At 44.0% G+C, this 23,937-nt stretch overlaps 1 long non-coding RNA gene across 1 annotated transcript; it reads left to right on the top strand.

Annotated features, from left to right (window-relative positions):
• The first annotated feature begins 253 nt into the window (after window positions 1–253).
• LOC128418749 (uncharacterized) lies at window positions 254–23,592 on the top strand. Its single transcript, XR_008331755.1, has 4 exons — window positions 254–554; window positions 1,071–1,155; window positions 7,921–8,026; window positions 23,127–23,592. It is a non-coding gene; the product is annotated as an uncharacterized LOC128418749 (long non-coding RNA).
• The last annotated feature ends 345 nt before the right edge of the window (window positions 23,593–23,937 follow it).

The raw sequence follows: 23,937 nt of genomic DNA, 5'->3' as shown, positions 1-23,937 counted from the left end.
TTTGGTGCCACAGAATTTCTTATTTTTCTTCTTTTGGTATTTATCAGAGCCAAAGTATTAAATATACAAGACTCCTGATGGCTTCGCTCACAAGGGTCATAGGAACGTGCAAGCCCACTCACCACCCAGTGAGAGGCTGTGCCTCTCAGTGCAAAATGGGAAAGTAGGAAGATTCCTGAGTGTGCATGCCATAGAAAGATTTGCTTCACTCCTTCCCTTTTCGCTGAATACTTTCTTGGTTTCCTTGTGCAGGTTGGAGACAGCATTTCTTGCTGCAGGGATAGCATAGTCAGGGTACTTGGTTGTCAGGGTTGCTGCTGTTTCAGCAGCCAAGAGTATCCAGTTCTACAGTAGTAACCCCACTCTACAGGCCTTGGATCACTTTCATGGTGATTGCAGCAGGGCTGACGAAGTCCAAATTGAGACCGTAACATAGTTTCTGGATCTGGGACGTGATCTTGTTAAACATGACGTGCTCATGGCGTCCATCTCTTTTGACTGTGTGCATGGCTGTGGCGTTCTCCTCCTTCTCCTCTCATCCATTTCTTCTCTGTGTAAGCACATGGGGAGGGGTTCCTAATTGATCCCCTCTTCTGGGAATGCTTAAGGATTGCTACCCGTTTTTGTTCCAAAATAAGGGAAATGAGGGCTAGAGCTGGGAAATGCCTCTCACAAAGGCCACACAAGTTGTTAACCAGAAATGAATTCAGGGCTCGCGACTCCTGCTGCTCGAAGGCTGTGTGTTTTGAGGAGGCCGAGAGGGAGGGAGAGAGGAATATATATTATTTTGGCTTTTTTTTAGAGAGAGGGAGCACAGATCTTTTAGGAAGGAAAAGCGACCAAGAGCTGGTCTCTCTTCAACATGAACCTCATATACGTTTCACTGTCTCATTAACCAGACCCTTTGGAACAATTCGTTCTTTGAGGCTGGTTTCAAAAAAACACCCAACTTTACTTTACAGCCCATTCCATTTATGACCCAGGAATAAAATTACTGTATCAGTTTCATTACACACATTAAAGCCTGGGTGTTCCATGATCTTTCCCCCCTTTTCTTTTTCTTTTTTTAGGAGAGAAAAAGAGCCCCTGAAAGGTAAACAATAATCATTGCCAAGCTGGAGAGAGAAGGGAGCAAGTAGGCCGCAGCCTCTTGAGGTAGGCGTTTAAATGAGCGTCACAAGTAGCAGCAGTCTAAAATGTGTGAATGATGTGGAGAAAGTACTAGCTTTGGACTCTGGATTTCCAGAAGACAGGGATGAGTGAATTTATCCATTTGGGTTTCTTGGGCCTTCTCATTTCCCCCGTCTTCAATTATTCACATTTTTACGCCAGTTTGTGATTTTTTTCTACTCATGAAAATTCATCAGCATTTCACAGTGAATTTCTCCTAAGGAACACATTTTCTTTCAGAGCAATTCCCCTCATATTTTTGTGTAAGTTATTTTCACTAATATATGCAGAGTTTAAAGGTAAAGGTACCCCTGCCTGTACGGGCCAGTCGTGACCGACTCTAGGGTTGCACGCTCATCTCGCTCAAGAGGCCGGGAGCCAGCGCCGTCCGAAGACACTTTCGGGTCACGTGGCCAGCGTGACGAAGCTGCACTGGTGAGCCAGCACCAGTGCCGCACACGGAAATGCCGTTTACCTTCTCGCTATAAAGCGGTACCTATTTATCTACTTGCACTTAGCGGTGCTTTCGAACTGCTAGGTGGGCAGGAGCTGGGACCGAACAACGGGAGCTCACCCCGCCGCGGGGATTCGAACCGCCAACCTTACGATCAGCAAGTCCTAGGCACTGAGGTTTTACCCACAGCGCCACCCGCGTCCATGCAGAGTTTACCTTACCCTAAAATGGTACACATTATTCGACTTGCAAATGGCACTGCAAAATTTGGAGAAATGCAAATTCTGAAGGAGGGCTGTGTATTATTTTGGAAAGTACAAATTAAGTAGGTTCTCCTTCAAATGCAAACTGAATCAGTTTTCCCTTCCATTCCTTGCTGCTAACTTCTGGTTTCAAAACCACTGATGGAGCCAGGATATGGGGCCAAGATGGAATCTGGCCAATGTTGGGGAGCACCAGGACAGAATCTAGATTTTACAGCTTACCTGATGGGACACATACTGGTTACCTGTGACAGATCATAGTTTTATTGATGAAACCAGAAAAAATATGTGTTGGCTAGCAACTTTACTCAGAAATGAAGCTTATATTTTTACTTACTTAAAATAAATAATAGTAGTTGAAGAATTACCAGAATATGGCTGAAGATATGCATTTTTGTTGTAAAAAGCGAGATTATGTAGTTATGAGCATAGCTGTCTCACAAACGTATTTTTCAGTTTTGTATCAGCTAGGGAGAAATACTAGGATGCAGTGTGCATAAACAATGCATTTATTGGTGAGAATAGCATGAAAAAATGCATTATATTATTGAAAAAGGCTTTGGAAAATTATTTTGTGTAGATTTTTAAATTGTATATATTAGGATAAGATTGCACTAAATGTTCATGAAATTTCATGAATAATTTTTGTTTGTTTATGAATAATTTAAGATTGGAAAAATATTGGAAAATATTTAAGGACCTTCATGTATCTTGGGAGCACCAGCATTTGGAAACATTTCTGGCTAATTTTTTGAAAGAGAAATAAAGCAAGCAAGCAAGCAAGCAAGCAAGCAAGCAAGCAAGCAGAGACTTAGGTCTAATTGCATGCATTGCTTCCTAAAACTGGGAACTTGTAAATATAAAATAAAGTTGACTAGAGCTCAGGGATTACTGGGTCTCGAGCTGTGCAGTGCAGACACAATTTGAGACACAACCAAGAGTACCTCCTTGAGTTTGCTGTCATTTGAGTGTAGCACTGAAACTACAAAGCTATGCAGAGACTTTTTGGTGGCTGTTCTGCCATTTTGGATTTTTCTTTTCTCTGGTGTTGCATTTGAAACAGAGCACCTTCCAAAAAGCAACACAATCTTTTCTAAATGTCTATCAAGGCTAATAAAGGATTCCTTTTAATTGTGTATTTTAATTTAGACATCTAGTTAATCTTTTAAATCTTCTTTTATAGCTTCTGCTTTACCACGCTCGTTTATCTGCTACTAACCCTTAGGGTCAGGCAGATTATGCATCTAAATAAACAAACAAATTAAAATGCTGCTGCTGCTTCTTTTTCTTCTCTCTCTCTTTGTAGTGCAGTTAGGGGCCACAGGGCTTTGTAACTGGTCTGAATTTTTTGTGTAAGCTTCTTTGCACCGTTGCCCCAGAGTGGTAAAGTCTTTTAAGGTAGCGTGCTTCAGATTGTTAATATGAGCAAAGCCCATATCCAAGGAATGAACCAAGTGAAAGAGGACAAACTACAGCTCTCAGTTAATTAAGAATGAAATACAGTCATACCTCGGGTTACAGATGCTTCGGGTTGCGCACTGCACTGAACCCGGAAGTACCGGAACAGGTTACTTCAGGGTTTCGGTGCTTGTGCTTGCGCATGCATAGAAGCACTAAATCGCGCTTTGCACATGCGCAGAAGAGCTGAATTGCGACCCGCGCGTGCGCAGACGTGCCACTGTGGGTTGCGAATGCTGCAGGTTGCAAACGTGCTTCCCGCATGGATCACATTTGCAACCCGAGCGTCCACTGTATACTCGGAGTCCTGTAGTGATTTCATGCTCTTTACTGCAGCTTGTAAAACAGTGATTGAAATACCCCCCAAACCTCAGGCTTTTATATACATATTTACATAATGAGTCCTGTCTGATTGGCTTTCTGCTTCCCTCCTGGAGCCTGATTGGTCTTTTCCTGCAGGCCAGTCAGTTGTTGCATTCTACGATCCTACCAGCATAATAGGCTGGTTAACTTTCTCCTGGAGCCCGATTGGTCTTTTCCTGCAAGCCAATCAGTTGTTGCATTCTAGGATCCTACTTGCCTATTGTTCTAGGATCCAAGCTTAGTACATAACAAAGAACATAAGAAAAGCTTTGTTGAAAGTCTGTTTAGTCCAGCTTTGCCACAGTGGTCAGCCACATGCCACCAGGAAGCCCTCAAGCAGTACAAGAAAATGGCCCTCTTCTTAATGGATGGGCTTGCAGATTACTGAGAGGGTGTTGGTGGCAGATAAGAGTTTTTGCATGTTAAGGACGTTGGAATGTGTGTCATGCATTATTAACAAGGAATTGGAGGAAATACATGCATCTGTACTTCACAAGCACAGGCTTTCTACCATCTGATACTCAGAAGGTATACTGCCTCTGAACATGGGGTTTCCATCATAGTTAACAGCCATTGGCAGACTTCTCATCCAGTAAGTGGTGTAATGCTCTCTATCAAAACATCTCTAAAAGGGCTGGCCAGTGTGGTGCCCTTCAGATTTTGGAGAACTACAGCTTCCATAATCCCTGACCCTTGGCCACGCTGGCTGGGGCTGATGGGAGTTGGAGTCCTACAACTTCCGGATGGCACCATATTGACTACCTGTGATCCCTAAGAACATAAGAGGAACCTTGCCAGAGCAGTCCAACAAAACATCAACAAACAAGTTGTACAATGGGGTGATAGTATTCTTCATAAATACAAGGCATATATTGTTTATATACGTTTTTAACAAATGCTGTTAACAGTTAGCAAGGAAGACAAGTATCATACAATAAGGTATAAAGCCAAAGGAGGAGAGATAAACTAATATGGTCATACGGAGAAATGGAGCAAAGGTGTGCTTCCTGGTGTGGGCCTTGTATTGCAAATGGGTTGTTCAGATCTGATTCCCCCCCCCCCCGTGTGTGCCTTTGGGCTTGCACATATACCTGTTTCCCCCCAGTTATGAATATTCATTGCTATTCTGCCTTACGTCAACTGAACCAGTGGGTGGAGCTTGATGGAATGTACCCAGTATCTTTTGCGTCCCCTCCATCGCTTCTGTCTCTCCTTCAAAACAAAAACAGAAAGTGTGCAAGAACAAATGTTACTAGCCTTGGTTATAATTGCTCACAATATGCAAAATGGAGGCTTCTGCTTTTGGATGGATGCCTTTGGGAGGGGGCCTGCATTTCCATGTGGTTTTTAATTATTATTATAATACTGAGGTCTTGCTCAAGAATGATATTTGCCACCTGACTAAGGCTTGCAAAGGAGTGATAAAGAGGTGTTGTGCAAGACCTCGGTATTATTATTTTACTTTGATTACAGTCTCCAAAGTAATCTCCCAGATTTACTGGGTAGAGATCTTGAGAAAGCAACTCCTTGATCCAGTTGTTGAAATATGAATGGGCCTTCAGCAAGCAGCAGTTGGTGAAAGTAGGCACGCTTGAATCATCTGGGCTGCGGGAAACCAAAAGGGCAGGTTGTGCTTAGGTGAGCAAATAGAAGCAGGGAAGTCGTACTAGGGGCCACCCCCTGAAATGTTGGCGCATGTGACAAACTACAGTGGTACCTCTGGTTACATACTTAATTCGTTCCGGAGGTCCGTTCTTAACCTGATACTGTTCTTAACCTGAAGCACCACTTTAGCTAATGGGGCCTCCCACTGCCGCCGCCGCACGATTTCTGTTCTCATCCTGAAGCAAAGTACTTAACCCGAGGTGATATTTCTGGGTTAGCGGAGTCTGTAACCTGAAGCATATGTAACCTGAGGTACCACTTGTATTCCAAACATCCCAAAGCAGTGGAGGCTGATCCTTTAGGATGAGTGGGACACTGCACCACCCATCATGGGGATCCGCAGGATTTTTTTCTGGCGGAGTTGAAGTAAAACACTGAAAGTGGGGAGCAGCCTAGCTTTTCACAAAAATGAAAAGAAGAATAGTGTCAGTACATTTGCCTCGTATCTCAGGTTCTACAAATGCTAAAGCAAGTTGTTGTTGTTTTTTTAAGAAAAGCTGGGTTGCCAACCAACCTCATTCTGCCTGCAGCCAGTCTCCACCTGCCTGTCTTCTTATTAACATCCAACCCAATGGCTGGTGCAGCTTCTCAGCTTCCTTCTCCTTAGTCTCAGTGTTGCTGCCCTTGTAAAACTGAACAAAAACAGTATATAAGTTGGGAAGAAAGGAACAGAGATATTTTTGTCTCTGTTCAGGCATTGTAGGCTGGACGTGTGCAACCAAACAGATGAGAAACTTCCTCAGAACGACACAACCAATCAGAGAAGGTGGCATCTCGGCAATAGTCATGCCGTGCTGCCTGGTTGCTAAGCAACATCCCCCTCCCTCTTAGCTGACTTACTGATAACAGAATTAACCCTTAAGGTACAAACTGGATGATCCCTGGACTGCACTTCTAACAGTTGTTGTTGTTTGCTACACTTCTATCATCACCTCAAAGAATCAGAGCTTGCTCTTGTGTGGCTTTCTATGCATTTTTACATTTTCAGGCCAACCTTCCTCTAATGAGCTCATAGTTAACTCTGTGAAACAGAAGGCAGCTCTTGAGTTGACTTTATGTCAGGTTTGGCACTTCTGTGTGGTCATGTATTCCTTGCTGTACCTGTAAATCAGGAAACCACAGGGGATGTATGATGTGGTTGCTTTCCAGGCCACTGCTTTTGGCTCCTAGCGACTGGTTGTGCTGCCATAGGAAGTAACCACGACATTTCAAGTATTGCCAGAGTGGCGTGGCCTACAGTTGTGACACTCAAGCAATGCAAGAACTAGTCCAGATTAAGGACGACTGAATCTATCAATTTTGGCTTCCCTCGTTTCCCCCATCTTAAGTCCAGTTCATCTCATTTCAGTTTGCATTAAACAAATTGCATGAAATCTCAGTGCATTTTCATGCATATTTCTCTTAATATATGCATTTTCTACACAATTTTGCCTAATAAATGTATTATTGCAAGCAATTTCCCCTAATTTAATGCATTTTTGTATATTATTTTCACTTTAACATGCATTTCCGTGCACACTTTCCCCACATTTTTTTTGTATGCATGTTCTGTTTGGCGAACTGCATCCCACTAAGATAAATTCAACAGAGTAAATAATTTTTGATGGAAGTAAAAGTGGAAAACTGATTTGGATGGTTATAGTAAAATATGCAGGAATTTATGATCTGTAAAATGAACCATGGAAGGAGAAAAAGGGAAGTCATCGAATATTTCAAAGTTTGCAAAATGTTTATTTTGAAGTGTAAAATTGAAAACTTAATAAAAATTATTATATAAAAAAAATGCAGACCAAATAAAACCCTCAAGCATCCTTAATTTGAACCCATGTAAGGAGGATTGTCTTGGTTCGCCAGGATTATTCTGGTTCACCAGAAGCGACTTAGTCATGCTGGCCACGCGACTGGACCTAATGGTCAGGGGTCCCTTTACCCTTTACCTTAAGGAAGAGGTGGGTTGATACTTAACTGCAGTCATGTTTGTCTGCTCCATCAACCCAATCCTGGTCACCATCACACACATAAAATGGCTCAATGTTCCTGTGATCAGGACACTGGAACTGACCAGGCTTACGTGTCTTTGTGAAATATTAAAAGTACAGGGGTACCTTGGGTTACAGACGCTTCAGGTTACATACGCTTCAGACTACAGACTCCGCTAACCCAGAAATAGTACCTCGGGTTAAGAGCTTTGCTTCAGGATGAGAACAGAAATCGTGCTCCGGCGGTGCGGCAGCAGCAGTAGGCCCCATTAGCTAAAGTGGTGCTTCAGGTTAAGAACAGTTTCAGGTTAAGAACGGACCTCCGGAACGAATTAAGTACTTAACCCGAGGTACCACCGTACGTTTTATTTTGTATGCTGCCTTGGGAATGTTGCTTAAATATTTCCAAGCAAGTAAATAAATAAATAAATAAATAAATAAATAAATAATAAATGCAAGACCAGCTGCTGCTTCTGTTAGCCTCAGTGAAAGTTTTTGCCATTGCCTATGGAATTGGGAATTGCACTACAGCTGACTAATCCCTCTCTCTTTTTGCTTCCTTTTCCAGACCAGGTTCTGGCTCCTGTGTAAGGCTCAGGCAACACAGCTGAGCTCCACTGTATGATTAATCCTTGTATTTAATACAGCAGCAATCAACCTTGTTTGCACTGTTGGTAAGTAAAGCCGTAAGGCTTGTAATTAAAATGCATTTAATTACTTGTATGGTTACTGAGGTGAAGTCTCTCTGGATTTTTACACCGTTGAGATCAGAATCTGCCCCCTTTTTCTCACCACTTTTTTGTGTGGATAAAGTATAATGAGCAGGTAGCATCTTTCAGGTGGAGATTTCAAAGTAATTCACAAACCAGTCTTAAGGCGGATGCTTTGGTGTGGGAATATCATTTTAGTTCCATTTCACAGATGACAAAATATCACTGAGGATACACTTGTAATTACTAGAGATGCATGGAGCCCTCGTGAGAATTTCCCCTAGTTTTATAGATACACTTCTTGCTTTCCCCCAAATGTTTTACCTGAGCCAGAAAATAAAAAAATGTCTTGAAGCTTTATGTTAGGCAAAGTTTGGTAGAAAGTTATATTTGGGCATAGCCCTCTCCCCCAAATCATTAGCATTCTTGAAATTATTTGGATATTTCTTCTGAACAAAATAGTCCAAATTAATCTCAGGGTTTTTTCTGCCGCAATATTTGTTAGCAGCTCCAACACATGCCTTTTTTCTCCCCTCAGATAATCTGATTTCATTCAATATATGCCAAGTCATTTATTTCCGTGTCTTCTTTGCTTCTTCTCACTGAGGGAAAAAATTAGGCCCCATCTGCACTATACATTTAAAGCAGCATCATTTCACTTTAAACAGCTATCCCCAAAGAATCCTGAGAGTTGTTGGGCAAGCCCTATTCCCCTCACAGAACTACAATTCCCAGAGTACCCCGGGAAGAGGGATTGACTGTTAAACCACTCCAGGAACTATAGCTCTGTGAAGGGACTGACAATGCTCTGCACCCCTAACAAACTACACTTCCCAGGATTCTTTGGGGGAAATCATGACTCTTTAAAGTGGTATGATGGTACTTTAAATGTATAGTACAGATGAGGTCTCAAGAGTGTGACAGAGTAAGAGGCACCTGCTTTCAGCGTGGCTTCACCCCAAAATTTCTGAATAGGTTTCTGTTTTGTGCATTTAAAAATGGTGGTAGCTGTGTTGGCCCATTTGAACCCCCCCAAAAAAGTTGTAATGCGCTTATTGGAACCAATCAAAATGTCATAAACTTGTGAGCAAGTTTTTGAGATCTCCAGACCTCTGGTCTGATAAAGAAATCTGGAGAACATGAAAACTCAGCCACAGATTTGTAGCAAAGCCCGTAATCTGCATGGAAAAGGTTCACAGCTCAGTCCCCAGCGTCTCCAGTTAAAAGGGTCAGTTTGCAGGCGAGGTGAGACCCTTTTTCTGAGAGAGAACCTGGAGAGCAGCTGCTGCTCAGAGAAGGCAGGACATGGACGCAGTGTCCCATCATCCTTGTTCAGCCCCCACCTGCCCACTGTCTTACTTATATCCAGTCCTTGACTATCAGCTTGTTTTCCAGCAGGGGTGGGGTGGGTGAAGCTGGAATTCGTTTGCTCTGCCTGCCATTGGCCTCTAACTGTTGGGTCTTCTGGCTACTGCCCTACCAGTCCTAACAGGTACCAGCCATCAATGGATAGATAGGTGGACAATCAATCTGACCCAGTGAGAGGAGGTATGTCTCCATGATGAGGAAGAACAGCTACAGGCACAGTGTCGCTTGAAGGGGGGGCGTCTCTGTCAACAGAAGGAATTGCAGGAGGGGGTGGGGGAGAGAGATAGAAGAAAGACATGGGCCACGAGAGGAGCTAAGCTGGCTGGTCTGGCGGTTTCTCCTTCCTGTTAACATCTGATACAACATATTCCTATGCCATTGCCCATTTTGTGATTTTTGGGCTTGCTCTGAGCATAATTCCAGATTGGAAGGAGACAAAGTCAGAGCAGTGACTCATTGAGAGAGGCAGTGGACAGACTCCTAATGGCTGTGGGGTGGCTGGTCATTCTTACTCTTTCAAACGTCAGGAGTGACTGATCAGCCCAGCTGCACCTGTGACAGAGGCATGGCAAAATTACAGCACACCCCCCCCGAAAAACCCCCAAGGGTGATTCAGAGGTAGCAGGGTCAGAACTATGACTCATGAAGGGATGTGGCAGGCAGCCTCTTCTGTGGATAGGTTGTATAGGTTCACAGCTGTTACTGCTTTACTTAATGCATTTCTGAACGCAAACTTGCAGTTCTAACATAACAAACTGCAAAATACTGTTTCAGTTTGGTGTTGGGTTGGGGCAGAGGCCCAAACCCTACTCATCAGAATGAGCAGGAAGATTAACAAATGCAGGAGTGGTGGCTTCTTTTTTAAAATAATAATAATAATAATAATAATAATAATAATAATAATAATAATACCACCTCACCCATCTGGCTGGGTTTCCCCAGCCACTCTGGGCAGCTCCCAGCAGAATAGTAAAAAAAAGTAAGTAACTACAATAATATACATTACCATCTTTTAAAACCTAAAGTTCATAATCTAAAATTGCCCAGTTGCACTACTGGTCACCCACAGAACAGCAGCGGTCACCCCATAGCCCTCCCCATCTTGTGTTGCAGCTGGGCCAGCTTGACTTGGGCTGGTCAGGGTGTGTGGCAATGCTGCGGCTTCCATTATCATCAGGGCAATAATGAAAATTAATATGCCGAAAGCTCTATGGTAAAAACAATTGCAGGTGTTGGCACTTTTAGGTACATCTGACTCAGCCCAACACATCTTCAGTCACCTAAACCATACGTGTCCTCTTCCACACCTCCACTGCAATCCCTTTAATAAGGAGGGCACCGCTGAGATCTTTTGTGGGTGCTGGTGAGTGAGTGATCTTAGGGAGGAGGGGTGAGATTTGAACCACCTGTCCAATCACTGAGATTACCCAGAGAAGCGCTGTTACTTGTCCCCCAGGTTACAGAGGCCTGACTGGCATCAACTATAAATCAGGCATTTAGTGTTATCAGTCCCCTGCTGTGGAACACTCTTCCAGCAGTGATTCGGCAGGCATCTTTGTTTTGACTTTCAGGCATCTCTTGAAAACAACCTATGCAGTTGTTTAATTTTTTATTGAATAGCCAGTCATTTTATTGATTGCTGTATAGCTTTTAAATGTTTCTGCCTTGCTGTGCACCACCCTGATGTTATGCGAGAAGGTAGTATAGAAATACTTCTATAAATAAATTAATTAAATACAGTCTTGGAAATAGGACTGCATAAGTTACTAGACCCTAAGCAATTCTTCCCCACTTTGCCCACTAACTAACAACTGTGGCCCATTTATGGACAAATATCTTGCCATGCTTCTCTGACTTGGAGGTGATTCATATTTGCCAAAGGTGAATATACGAGTTGCTGTTTTTAAGCCTAGATTATTATCGCTGCAACTAGCAGCTCATGCCACGTATCTGATTGGACAACCTCCATTCTGACATTTTAATTACCCCCTTTTTCCTTGCAACCCTTCCCCAGCATAACAAGTTTTTGTGTGATCAGATATCACACTGGGAGTCAACAGTTTTTCAAAGGGAGTGCTGTTTGGACTGGTTGCATAAAAGACAGGGACAGAGTTAAGGTTATAGGGTATAATTTCTGGGTTTTCCTAGGAAGTGTCTATGCATAAGACACAAGTGCCCACTGAAAGGAGGGTGGAAATGGTAAAATAAGCCTCCATTATACTCCTCAGTATGATAAGAACACATACCAAATGTATGGGCTACTGTTCAGTCCCATAGGGCCCTCAAAGTGCTTTTCAAAACAAACAAGCAGCAGTGTTGGAACACAGGAATCTGCCTTATACTAAATCAGACCTACTAGTCTATCCTGCTCAGCAGGCAGTACCTCTCCAGGGTTTTAGGCTCTACTTGGAGGTGGTGGGGATTGAACTTGGGACCTTCCGCATGCAAGGCAGATGCCCTCCCAGTGAGCTATGGCCCTTCCCTCATGAAAGACTCTGCCCCAAAATTAGTATCTCACCCCCTCATTGAAAGTGGCAGCACTGGAAAGCCCACAGCGGTGGAGGTGCCATTGAGGCAGAGGTCCAGGGTCCCACTCAGCCCCCCAAATGCAGGAGTACACACAAGACCATAAATTATGAATCTAAAATTATCTACCTGCGCCACTTTGCAGGGGAAGGGTCTCCCCTTGGCCAGCTCATGTTTCAGACCATGTGTAAGCATTGAATAACACAAACATGGCTAATTATCCATCACTGTATTTATCTTGCTCGGGCTGAGTTTGACCAAGGAACAGAACTTTTGGAACTAGTTGGTTTTTTTGGGGGGGGGCATTCCCTGTTTCCCACCTCCATTCTCCAAAGGGAGCTGGTAACTTTATTTACTTAGATTGTGTGAGCACTTTGTGGGCAATTCCTGTGGGGTTAGCAGTATAAGCAGAAGAGCTAGTAGGTGATGCTGTGCAGGGAGCTCAGAGTTTGCAAGCAGGGAAAGAAAAGTGGCTAATGTTTTACCTCTCCCCATGTGGCATCTTGGCTCTGTGTTAATCCCATATGGTCTCAGAGTGCCTCCCTTTTTTCCATTGCAGCTCAGGCTTGCAGTCTGGGTGTGCTTTTGGACCCTGCAAGCCACGAGTGCTGTAGCTCACTTTAGGCTGGTGAAGTCACACGTGCTTTATGACGAGGCTTGATTACTGTAATGTGTGGAGCTGTCTTTCAAAGGGGTTTGGAAACCTCACAGGAATATCGGAAAATGTATTATACTGAATCAGACCATTGGTCCATCTGGTTCAGTATTGCCTACACTGAACTGGCAGCAGCTCCCTAGGGTCTCAGGCAGGAGACACTCCTAGCCCCACCTGGAGATGTCAAGGATTGAACCAGGGACTTTCTGAGCTATGGCAGAAGCTAGAGTACTGGCTGTTTTTTGTTTTAATTGTACCAACTTCATTGGCTTCCGTTCTTCTTCTCAGACAAGTTCAAGGTGCTGGTTATAACCTTTAAATGTCCAAATGACTTGAGGCCTGCGTTCTTTAAGGACCATCTTCAAATAAGTTGAGGACTGTTCCTTCTGCATGATTCTGTGTTCACCTACTTAGGTTGCCAGGAGTAGCCTGGCTCCATGTCTCACTACTGGCAGAAATGCAGTTGTACAACATCAGGGATCATTAAGGGTTAGTGTGGTTATTGGTCTGGCTAACACCAGACTTTGCTTAGCTAGATGTTACAGTCATTCGGGAGTAAACTGTCCATGTTATAGAAAGACTGTTGAGATTTGACAGTTGGAGGAGTTGGAGGGATAAATACTTCTGAAGGAGGCTTATCTCAGTATGTGTGGTTGAATATTATGTCTCATTGCTCTCAACTAGACCTGTAAATGATATTCTCCTCAATTTATATACTGTTTTTGTTCAGTTTACCCCAGTAAAGTATATCAGTTTATTTTCTTTCTGGATTAAATCTGTTTCATTCAAGTCACTCTATTAACTGAGGATAGGTAAAAGAGGGCTTTCTCTGTTTTGGTACTCAGGCTATGAAATTCCGTTTCCTATCCCCCTAGCACACTCGTTGATAGCATTTATGCTCAGTGAAAACTGCCTAACTTCAGCAGTCCTTTGGTATGATTAGTTAATCTGTTATTTATCTCTGACTTCTAAAAAGTGTGTCATCTGCTGTTTTATTTGTTTATTTGGTTTTTCAAAATGCATTAACCAGTGTTGTTTGGACATTCCAGTGATGAAGCAGAAAGATGGGATATAAACAGTTTGAATAAATAGATAAGTCTGCTTACCTTCAATGGTCTGGCAGTGTTGTAGCCATACAATGACTTTCTGTCACACTCTGGGGCACCTGGTCAGCGCGAGAGGCCTATGGACTTTGTTTGTGGGCCAGGCTGCAAATTGTAGCTTGTCTGCTAATTGACCAATCACAGGCAGGCTTAGTGGCAAGCCTTTCCCAGAGGGTGGAGCCAGCTCCTCCACCCAGTTCATCACAGGATCTCCCACCTATTCTCCCTTGTATATTAGACTTCTTGTTTGTGCTTGAGTTTGCCATGGACTTTATTGGCTGCTGTGTTCGGGGCTGGGCAGGAATTTCCCACCAGACAAATTGGCTCTGGTCTGGTGGTCTAGTGTCACAACTTTTGGCAGTTAGGCATTGGGTAATCCGTAGTCTTGGTTGGAGGGGAGGTTGTAGCCTCCACCTGCTCCTCCAAGGGAGAAGGCATCTCTTCAAAAGGATCCGGGAGGAGTTCTGTCCAGTCTCCTGGGTGTGGGCTAAGGATATGACGATCCATTGAGGAGTGTTCCTATTTGATGTAGCTCATAGGACTCTCCTTGGTACCAGGTTGACCCTAAGGAACACTTCCAGCAGGTGGGCTGGAAGTCAATGGTTACTGTATATCCGATACCTATATCACAATTGTAATCGGTAAAGTTGTGGCATTCTTTGACCCCTAAAAGTATTGACCTTATTTGTCTGGTTATTGCATTGAGGTGAGAGCAATGGATATCACGGTGCCTCGGCCTGCAATCAATATCAGGAGGGATATCATGGTGGGAAAATAAGAATTCTCAAAAATTAATGTTTTAAAAAGCAGCTGTTTCCTGGTTCTCAGAATGTGGGATGGGGAAGCCAAAATCATAGGCTAATAATAATAATAATAATAATAATAATTTATTTATACCCTGCCCATCTGGCTTGGTTTCCCCAGCCACTCTGGGTGCCTCCCAACAGATGTTGTTAGACTGCAACATGCATCATATCTGACCATTAGCATAGTGGGGGTTGTAGTCCACCAGTATCCAGATGACACCACATTGACTACCCGTGTGTGGAACTTTGAGAATATAGGACACTGCATGGGCTCATCACTGACTGGCAACAGCTCTCTGGAATTTCAGGCAAGGGTCTCTCCAAGCCCTACCTGAAAACAACAGGAATTGAACATGCAAAACGTGTTCTCTACCACCAATCTGCATCCCTTCCCACAAAGCCTAGAATACTTTGCTGCTCTCGCAACTGAAGGACTCTGCCTTATTATGGTGCCCACTCAGTTCCACTGGCTCAGTGTTCACATCCCTCTTTTCTATAAATGCCCACATACTGATGTACACACATGTTGACTCAGAGGCGATGCAAAAGCTTTTTTCCTTGTGGCTTTCCTTAGCTTTCCTAATTAAAAACATCTATCTTTCCCATCATCTCGTGTGATTCAAAAGTCGAGTTAATGAGAATAATTGTTCTCCATATTTCCCTATCATGCCACTTTGAAGTTTTAAAGTTACTTTCATTCTCTGCTGCTTAGTGAAAATGAGTATTTACTGTAGCAAGCTGGGCAAAATCATGCCAAAGACATGTCATTTCCATCATTTTTATGTCTTGTCTGTACACTGCCAAGAACAAAAGATCCACAGATTAGCAATACATTTTAATTTCTACTGTCTCTCTCTCTCTCTATCTCTCTCTGGCTCTCCAATCTGGCAGCCCGGCCAAGTCTCCATAAGGCTTCTTGGGCATGAGACACTTCGCTTGGATTTCCCCGGCTACTGTCAGGGAATTAACATCTTAAAAGTCAACTTTGTCTGCATTGTTAAAAATAATTATTCAGCCACGTCCCTCATGGAATGATGCACATTATGTACTTGGGCTTCTGGTGATGAGCGGGTGGGGAAGATCTTGAAATGTCAAGTATCAACAAGTTTGAGAAGAGATTACTGGTACCAAATTGGAGCCTGCTCAGGAGATGGCAAGAGGGGCACTTGTTTCTGCTGGGTAGTTCTTTATCACAACCCCTCCTGTGGCTGTTTTTCAAGTGCTCTTGAAAATTCATTCACCACTTCAGTGTTAATTTCTCCTAATATACATTTCTATCTTATATCCCAGCTTGGTAGGCTCATTTTACATCAACATGATGCTGAGCCTTTAGTATCACCAGCCCAGTCTCATGGAATGCCTTCATTCAGCAGGCGCCTTCTATTTTATCCTTCGAATGTTTGCAGAAAATGTTTCTGTGCCACTAACCCTGTGCAGACAGCATCTTCTGTGATTGTTAGCTGTTGATCTGAGATTTTAAATTTTTGCATGGTTTTTATTTTGTGTTTTAAATCACTTTGATTTTCAATGGCATTATGGTATACAAGTATCCCCCCCCCAATGAAACAACATTTTGGTTCCCTAATGTAATGCATTTTGATACAGGCAGCAACCATATTGCATGAGGGTTCTGTTCCTGCACCCTCCCCACTCCCTGCGTCGGCAGAGTGTGCGTAAGCACAACCTGCCCCATTTGGTCCTCGGTTCTGTTGGTGGTTGCACATCAATTGATCATTTCTGTGTTTTGGTTTGCATTTTGTTTTGGTAGTGCAAATTGGACAGTTTATAGCAGATCAGACTGTTTCACCCTCTAGTCCAGTGTTGTCTACTCTGACTGGCAGCATCTCCCCAGCAGCTCAGACAAAGGTCTTTTCCATCACCTACTAACTCAGGTATGGGGAATGTTTGGCCCTCAAAGTCCTGCTGAACTTCAACTCCCACCAGCCCCAGCAAGCATGACCAAATGCTAGGGATGGTGGGGTTGTAGCTTAGCAACTCTTGGAGGACCAAAGGTTCCTCATACCTAAGTGTGGTGGTGTTATTTTGCAGGTGGCACTAGACTTAGTTGTGCCTGGGTGGGGTTGTTGCTGTTTCATTCTTGTTGGAGAGAGAGAATAAAGTCAATTGCATAGCTTCTTGGCTAGTGTATCCTGTGGGCCTTCCATGACAAGTGTGCTGCATACCACTCAACCATCCCGGACACCCTGGAATTACAGAAACCATTACCGGCTTCTGATTGGTACCCAGAATGTCCAATTTTTTGGTCTGGCTTTCTGCTGTGAGTCAGCTGGCTTGTGCCAGAGCTCTGGACCGAAAGACACTCGCTCTGGTGTGAGTCAGCTGGTTCCTGCCAGAGCGCCGGACCAAAAGATGCTCATTTTTTGGTATTGCAAGACAAAAAAAAGCTTATTTTGCGAGAGCGCAGGATCAAAAAACGAGCATCCTAGTTTTGGTCCCCAGGATGTTGGAGGGTAGGGTGGTGTTGTGCTTAGAGTGTAGGACCTGATAGACCAGGGTTCAACTCCCCATTTGGCCATGAAGCTCATCACCTCTCAGCCTAACCTACCTCAAAGGGTTGTTGTGTGAATTAAATGAACCATGTACTTCACCTTCAGCTCCTTAGAGGAAGAAGTGGGATATAACTGCAACAAACAAAAGTCTCTGCAGAGGAACACTTTCCCAATCCCTTACCTTCATGCAAGGAAAACTTGAAGCTTCTTAATTTTGCAGGACTTCTGTTAAACGCACAGAAACCAGGACAGAGAAAAAAGACCAAAAAATATATTGCAACTTAGGAAGTCCAGGGCTAGTGAAGTTGCCAACTGATAAGAGAAAAACATCCTGGGCTTCTTCAGTGCTTTTAAGGATAGCTTCTTCTACAGAAAAAGAATGCCAGCCAGCAAAGCTTTCTGGTTACATGGAGGGAGATCACATGCTTATGATTGTGGATCAAGTTGCTGGTAAACGGAGAAGAGCAGGGGCTGGTGAACAAGTTGGCATCCCATATAAACATATGATGCATGAGTCTGCCTAATGATGTCCTTCTGCCACACCTATGAGTTGCAGACTGGCTAGCCCACCCTAGAATTAATTGAGGAACACTGGCTCCGAGCATTTAATCCTCTGCTGCAAAGCTAAATAATTGAAACTCTTTCCTCAGGCATCCCTTTCTCTCTGTGTGGGAAAAAAAATCTCATTACTGCACCGCTGGAGTTTTGGGGCTGTTGCAGAACATGACACCTCCAGGCTCTCCTCCTTCCCTTGATGATTCAGAAGAAGCCACCCTCTGCTGCCCTTCCAGAGATCAACTTCTTCTCTCTAGAAATGTCCACATTTGCTGGTTGGCAATTCTCCCCGCCCCACAAGCCACTGACTCAGTCTGACCCCTGTGGAATAACTGCAGTTATTAGAGCTGCTGAAATGGCAGCGCAGCATTCAAGTTCAAAGGGCCTTGATGTGACTCCCTTCTGAGGCAAAGCTTACATTGGCTGACTCGTGTATATGGAGACAAGTCTGTGAAAACTTCCCTTGAGAAAGCAGGAATGAAGAAGAGGGAGGGAAGTTCTAGCTGAGAATGAAGTTGAAGAAACCATTCTCCCTCAAGGCACAAAGTCCAGCCTAGTCAGTGGATTTGAATGTAGACCCTGCTAGTGTCCCTGTTTTCCAGGGACTGTCCCAGATTTACAAAAGGCGTATCGGTTTCTGATTTGATCCCAGAATGTCCCGCTTTTTCCTCAGGGCATCCCTATTTTCATCAGAGAAAATACATTGTATATGCATTTTTGAACATTTTGAGCATAACTTGGCTGGATAACTGCATTGCAAAATTTGAAGAAGTACAAATGTCAAAGGATGACTGTGCTTTGCTTTGCATATTGTTTTGGAAAGTGCAAATTGGTTAGGCTTGTCTTTGAAAGCCAACTGGATCAAATTCCTCATTCCCACACCTCTATAATGAGGTCAGAGAGAGGTGACAGATTTTAGGGGATGGGGCATGGTGGTGAAGTGGCAGAGGAGAGAGATGTGTGCTGTATGTCATACCGCCTGCCCTGATCCCCTTAAGGTAGCCTGCTGCCCTCAATCTGGTTGACTCCTATACAGTGGTACCTCAGGTTACATATGCTTCAGGTTACATACGCTTCAGGTTACAGACTCTGCTAACCCAGAAATAGTGCTTCAGGTTAAGAACTTTGCTTCAGGATGAGAACAGAAATTGTGCTCTGGTGGTGTGGCGGCAGCAGGAGGCCCCATTAGCTAAAGTGGTGCTTCAGGTTAAGAACAGTTTCAGGTTAAGAACGGACCTCCAGAACGAATTAAGTACTTAACCCGAGGTACCACTGTACATGGAAAGGGGAAATGGGGCATTTTCTCCTTTCCTTCTTGTCCTTTGCCTCAGCCAGCAAAATGTTTTGGGCAAGACATGACTAGATGGACTGGTAGCATGTTGGGGTGATGGAATGAATTACACTGCTTCAAAATGAAGGTGGGGTGAAATCACAGTTTCTTGAAGATTCTCCTTGCTTAAACTCCCTGCATATAGAAGCCAGCAAAGTACACAAAAAAGGGCCAGAGCACCCCTTTCAACTTTGTGTTTGTTTGTTTGCATGGATTTGTCTGCTTTTAGTATGGTAGCATCATTTAACAGTTGAGACCTTCACCAAGGTGATATGGCCCACTCTCTTGCCTCATTCTGCTTTATGTGTAATAGACCCATGATCTTTAAGACGTCAGCCTGTAGGCGGAAGTTCACAACTTGCTAATGTTTCCTAGCATTAGAAACGAAACAGAAAACCCTCCCTGTGAATAGGAAAGTAGCACAGCAAGGAATTGACTGTGCTGGCCCCTTTCTATCTAATGACCCAGTTTATCATATAGGGCAGCATTCAAAGACTATACCTCGCACCTGCAGCAACCCAAGGTGGCCATCTCCTTAGCTCCATGGTTCCTAAAGGTTTTCCCCCACAGACCACTGGAAAATTACTGGGGACTACTTAACAGCTTTTCTGCCATTCTCTGCAATGCTCTGTGCTTTGAAATTGTATTTTTATGGCTTCCTTGATTTCTTATATGTTGCATTTTACTGTACTACAATTTGAATTGCACAGAATTCAAACTGTAATGCAATAAAATAGCTCAGTTGGTAGAGCATGAGACTCGGGGTTGCGGGGTTTGAGCCCCACATTGGGCAAAAAGATTCCTGTTCTTTCAGGTGGCTGGACTAGATTACCCCCGTGGTCCCTTCTAACTCTACAGTTCCATGATTCTATAAGAACTCAAGCCATACAAGTAGAATTAAAAAGCAATCTGAATATTTAGTTCCATCTTCAAAAAACAACAGCCTGCTGCGGACCACCTGTATGAAGCTCACGGACCACGGTTTGGGAATTCCTGCCTTTGGTTTGGCAAAATATATTTTCTGATGCAGAAAATATAAGGGACGTGGGTGGCGCTAAAGGGACGTGGGTGGCGCTGTGGGTAAAAGCCTCAGCGCCTAGGGCTTGCCGATCGAAAGGTCGGCGGTTCGAATCCCCGCGGCGGGGTGCGCTCCCGTTGCTCGGTCCCAGCGCCTGCCAACCTAGCAGTTCGAAAGCACCCCCGGGTGCAAGTAGATAAATAGGGACCGCTTACTAGCGGGAAGGTAAACGGCGTTCCGTGTGCTGCGCTGGCTCGCCAGATGCAGCTTGTCACGCTGGCCACGTGACCCGGAAGTGTCTGCGGACAGCGCTGGCCCCCGGCCTCTTAAGTGAGATGGGCGCACAACCCTAGAGTCTGTCAAGACTGGCCCGTACGGGCAGGGGTACCTTTACCTTTACCTATTTTCTGATGCTGACAGTGTGGATTGCTTTTTGGGACATCTAAGATGGCAGCCACCTGGTGCCAGCTGGAGCTCAGCAGACTGTGCAGCGGCATCAGCAATTCTGGGCTGGGTGGCAGCAGTGGAGGCCTGATTGGGTGGGGGCTCAGGAGGTTGCCATCAGTGGCACAATATTGAGATTGAGGACCCACTCTAGCCTGGGGGTTTGGCACATGGGAGGGGAGCAGCTCCTGAACTGCCACACCTTGCAAAGTCATATTTAGCCATCTCCAGTTGGTAAACCAGTGAACTGGGAATTAATTAAGAAAGACTGCTTAACCCAGCGGTTTTTAAACTCTCTGGAGTAGGAAGCCTAGCTGAGCCAAAAGCTGGCGGATAATGGTACAGAGAAGGTTTGCGAAGTCCTTCAGTGTACAAAAGGGAGCCTCTGATGTTTCCTTCTGCCCACTCCCCTCTAATTGCCTCTTTCACTCTTAAATCAAGCTCCAAGAAGCTCGGATCAGCTTGGAACGGAAAGTTCCTACAAATAATGGTCACACCCCGGGGGAGTGTTTCCTCTCCCAGAAGCTGTGATAAAAAGGTGGCTCTGTGCTGTGTGGCTGCACTAGAAACATATTTCCGTTAGTCAAGACTGTGAAGCAAAATTCTCACCGTTTGAGTGTTTCTTGTGGTTTCTTCTAAATGCAGCTATGGGGCATGCAGCAGTGCGCAGAAGGAGGGTCGAAATAATTGCTAGGCGTCAGAGAGAACTCTCATTTTGAACTGAGATCCCGAGGCTCAGCAGCACATGGACTGTATTTAAAGCACAAAGAACAGACACACACACAAGGCAATCTGACCTAGGCTCGGGTTCACAAAAATGTCCATTAAAAAAACAAACAAAAAAACCAGGCCTGGGTTCTGTCATGTTCCTAGTTCTCATGGAGGTGGTAAATCTGGGTGAGGGCTGTATTTGAATTGCAGGAAGGAACTTGTGTGATTTAAATATTCCTCCATATAAACAGAGTCCCTGAACATAGAAAACAAGTATGCCTGGATTCTACTACGCATGTCCCCAGGAAATCTTAGGGAAGTGTGTGTGTTGCTGAGGTGCTCAGATCCTGCTTGTTGTCCCTAACATGGGAATCTGGTTGGCCACTATGAGAAAGGATGCTGGATTAATGGGCTATTGGCCTGATGCAGCAGGCAGGCTCTTCTTGGCTCCTCCTACCCCTCTTCATCCTGCTTGACATAATTGCTGGCATTTGGACAGTGTAAATAACAAATCTAGTTAATTTGCACTGGTCTCTGCCTGCCCTCCCCCTGAAGTCCAGGGTGATGTTTGGTCAGTTGGAATTAATGCCTCAAGTGTGGTGAGATAAGAAGTGGTGAAATTATCAGCCTTATTTTGCCTCTGCACCTTGGTCTTTTGAATGGGGTCTGCCACTGCCTAACTTGCTTACTAGTAACACACAGCAAATTGAGCACATTTGTTCTAATCCTGTACATGAAAGCAGCTGTTTTGTGCATGGATCAACTTGCTGGATATGGAACTGCATTATGTACTCCTCATCTGGAATGCAGTACGCGCCCCCATGTGATCTGTATGGCATGATGTAGATCAGGCATGGGTAACCTTTGTCCCTGCAGATGTTGCTAAACTAAAACTCCTGTCGTCCCTGGCCATTGGCTATGCTTGCCATAGCAGATGGCAGCTGTAGTTCAGTAACATCTGCAAGGACAAAGATTCCCTACACCTGATGTAGATACTCAGTGGCAAAAAGCTTCAGGCTCCTCTGTACGGTACCTCAGATAGATGACAACAGGCTTCAGTAGAATCCCTTTGCCACCCACTACCCCCATCACCCCAACTAGAAAATACTCACTGGAGCCAATACTTCCCATGGTTTTTGCATCTCCAGTGGTTCACCATTCCTATCTACCTTGCAATGTGAAAATGTGCATGCGGTCCACAGTCCCATCCCACTGGTCATGTGCAACAGCACAAACAGCACAAATGTCTCAGGGGTCCTTGGATTGCAGGGCTCCATTTATCACAAGCTCCATCTCCACCTCCTTGAGCCCCCTTCCCAAAGTCAAGGGGAACTACCATGGAAAGTAGAGGGTCTGGGTCCCTGTAACAACCCTCCCTAGTTATTCTAGGATTTTTTAATGGGGGAAATGTGGTGAGCAGAATGAGTCTGAACTTTTAATCATGCTAGGCATTCAGCCATCAAACAGCAGCAGCAATACCACCCAGAAAATTATTTATTTAATGTATTTATATCCCGCCTTTCTCCCAAGTTGTGATTCAACTTTGAAAGATAATACACTGCTAGTCTGATGTACTGCTATGACCAGAGGCATACTCAGGCTCTCTTGTGTCTTTGGCAATGAGCTATATCAGTGCTCCCTTTGCCTTGGCAAGGAGATGTATCGGCATGGAGAGGCGTGATTGTTGTGCCTATCCCTGGCCATGATTGCCACCTTTTTTCAGACAACAATGCAGAAACTTACGGGCATTTGCTCTCCACCAGAAGCCCACTCCTCAGTGCAGTGCAATGGGCATGTGGAATCTGGAATCATACACATGATTGGTGAGGAATTGCATCTGTACATTCAGATATCCCCATTCACTTCAGTGGAAGGAGCATCACTGGGTGAGAGTCAACAGCCAAGAGCCAATTTCTCCATCAGTAACCGTACATTTATTTATTCCACATGGCAAGGCATTAAAATGATTACACGCAACACCTAGCAATATCATCATGTATATCTGATAAAGAACATGGACCTTTTATTTGTCTTCTAGGAAAGGGAAATGCACCGCTGACCACTCTGCTATGGTTGGCTCAGCTCCCAAGAATCTGCAAGACGAGGCTGATGGAATGAGAGGCCATTTTGCTGTTGATGCAGAAAGCACAGGTGGAGAATCTCCATTTTGCATCAAGTGAGAGTAGCCGCCCAGGTGGAAGGGCAAGAGGTGGCAAGGTAAGCTTGTTCAAACATACAAAAACCAAACACCTTTCCATGTTTTCACCAAACTTTGGTTTGGGACTGTTGAATTTTGCAACAGAATCTGCATCCCAGATGGTTAGAAGTGCTACATGTAAAAGAAGTAGGGCAGGCTACATTTCAAAACAGAGCTGCCAGTAAGTAGGGGTGGAATACTGTGCAGACCCTCACCTTTTAAATATTATCAACACATTTTAAAATATTCATAATCAAAATCAGCTCCTTTTAAAAAAGGAAAAGGACAAAAGAAAGGACAAACAAACCAGTCTCTGTTGTGTTAAACACAGATTGCAGAGGGGTTTTTAAAAAAAAGAATTCTAGTCAAATTATTGTTCTGTTTAAAAAGCAACCAACCAATGAAAAACCTTCTGCACACAAGTTCTAAGAAATAGGATCCTTCAGCAACATATTTTTAAAAAGAATTATATTATTATAACAAATAAAGACCAAAGTAGATTTATTCTTTTTACAGTTAAATATTCCTTGAACCAAACAAAATATTTTACTGTACAAGCAATTGTGCATTTCATTTTTTTTAAAAAAAGAAGCATATTATAGTGCAAAGCATAAAATAAAATAAAATCCTCCAGGTCAAATATTTTTGACCC

The sequence above is a fragment of the Podarcis raffonei genome, chromosome 8, assembly GCF_027172205.1.
Source record: "Podarcis raffonei isolate rPodRaf1 chromosome 8, rPodRaf1.pri, whole genome shotgun sequence".
In the NCBI taxonomy this organism is placed as follows: Eukaryota; Metazoa; Chordata; class Lepidosauria; order Squamata; family Lacertidae; genus Podarcis; species Podarcis raffonei.
Note: the sequence above shows the minus strand (reverse complement) of the source record. Positions and strands in the feature narration are given on the sequence as shown.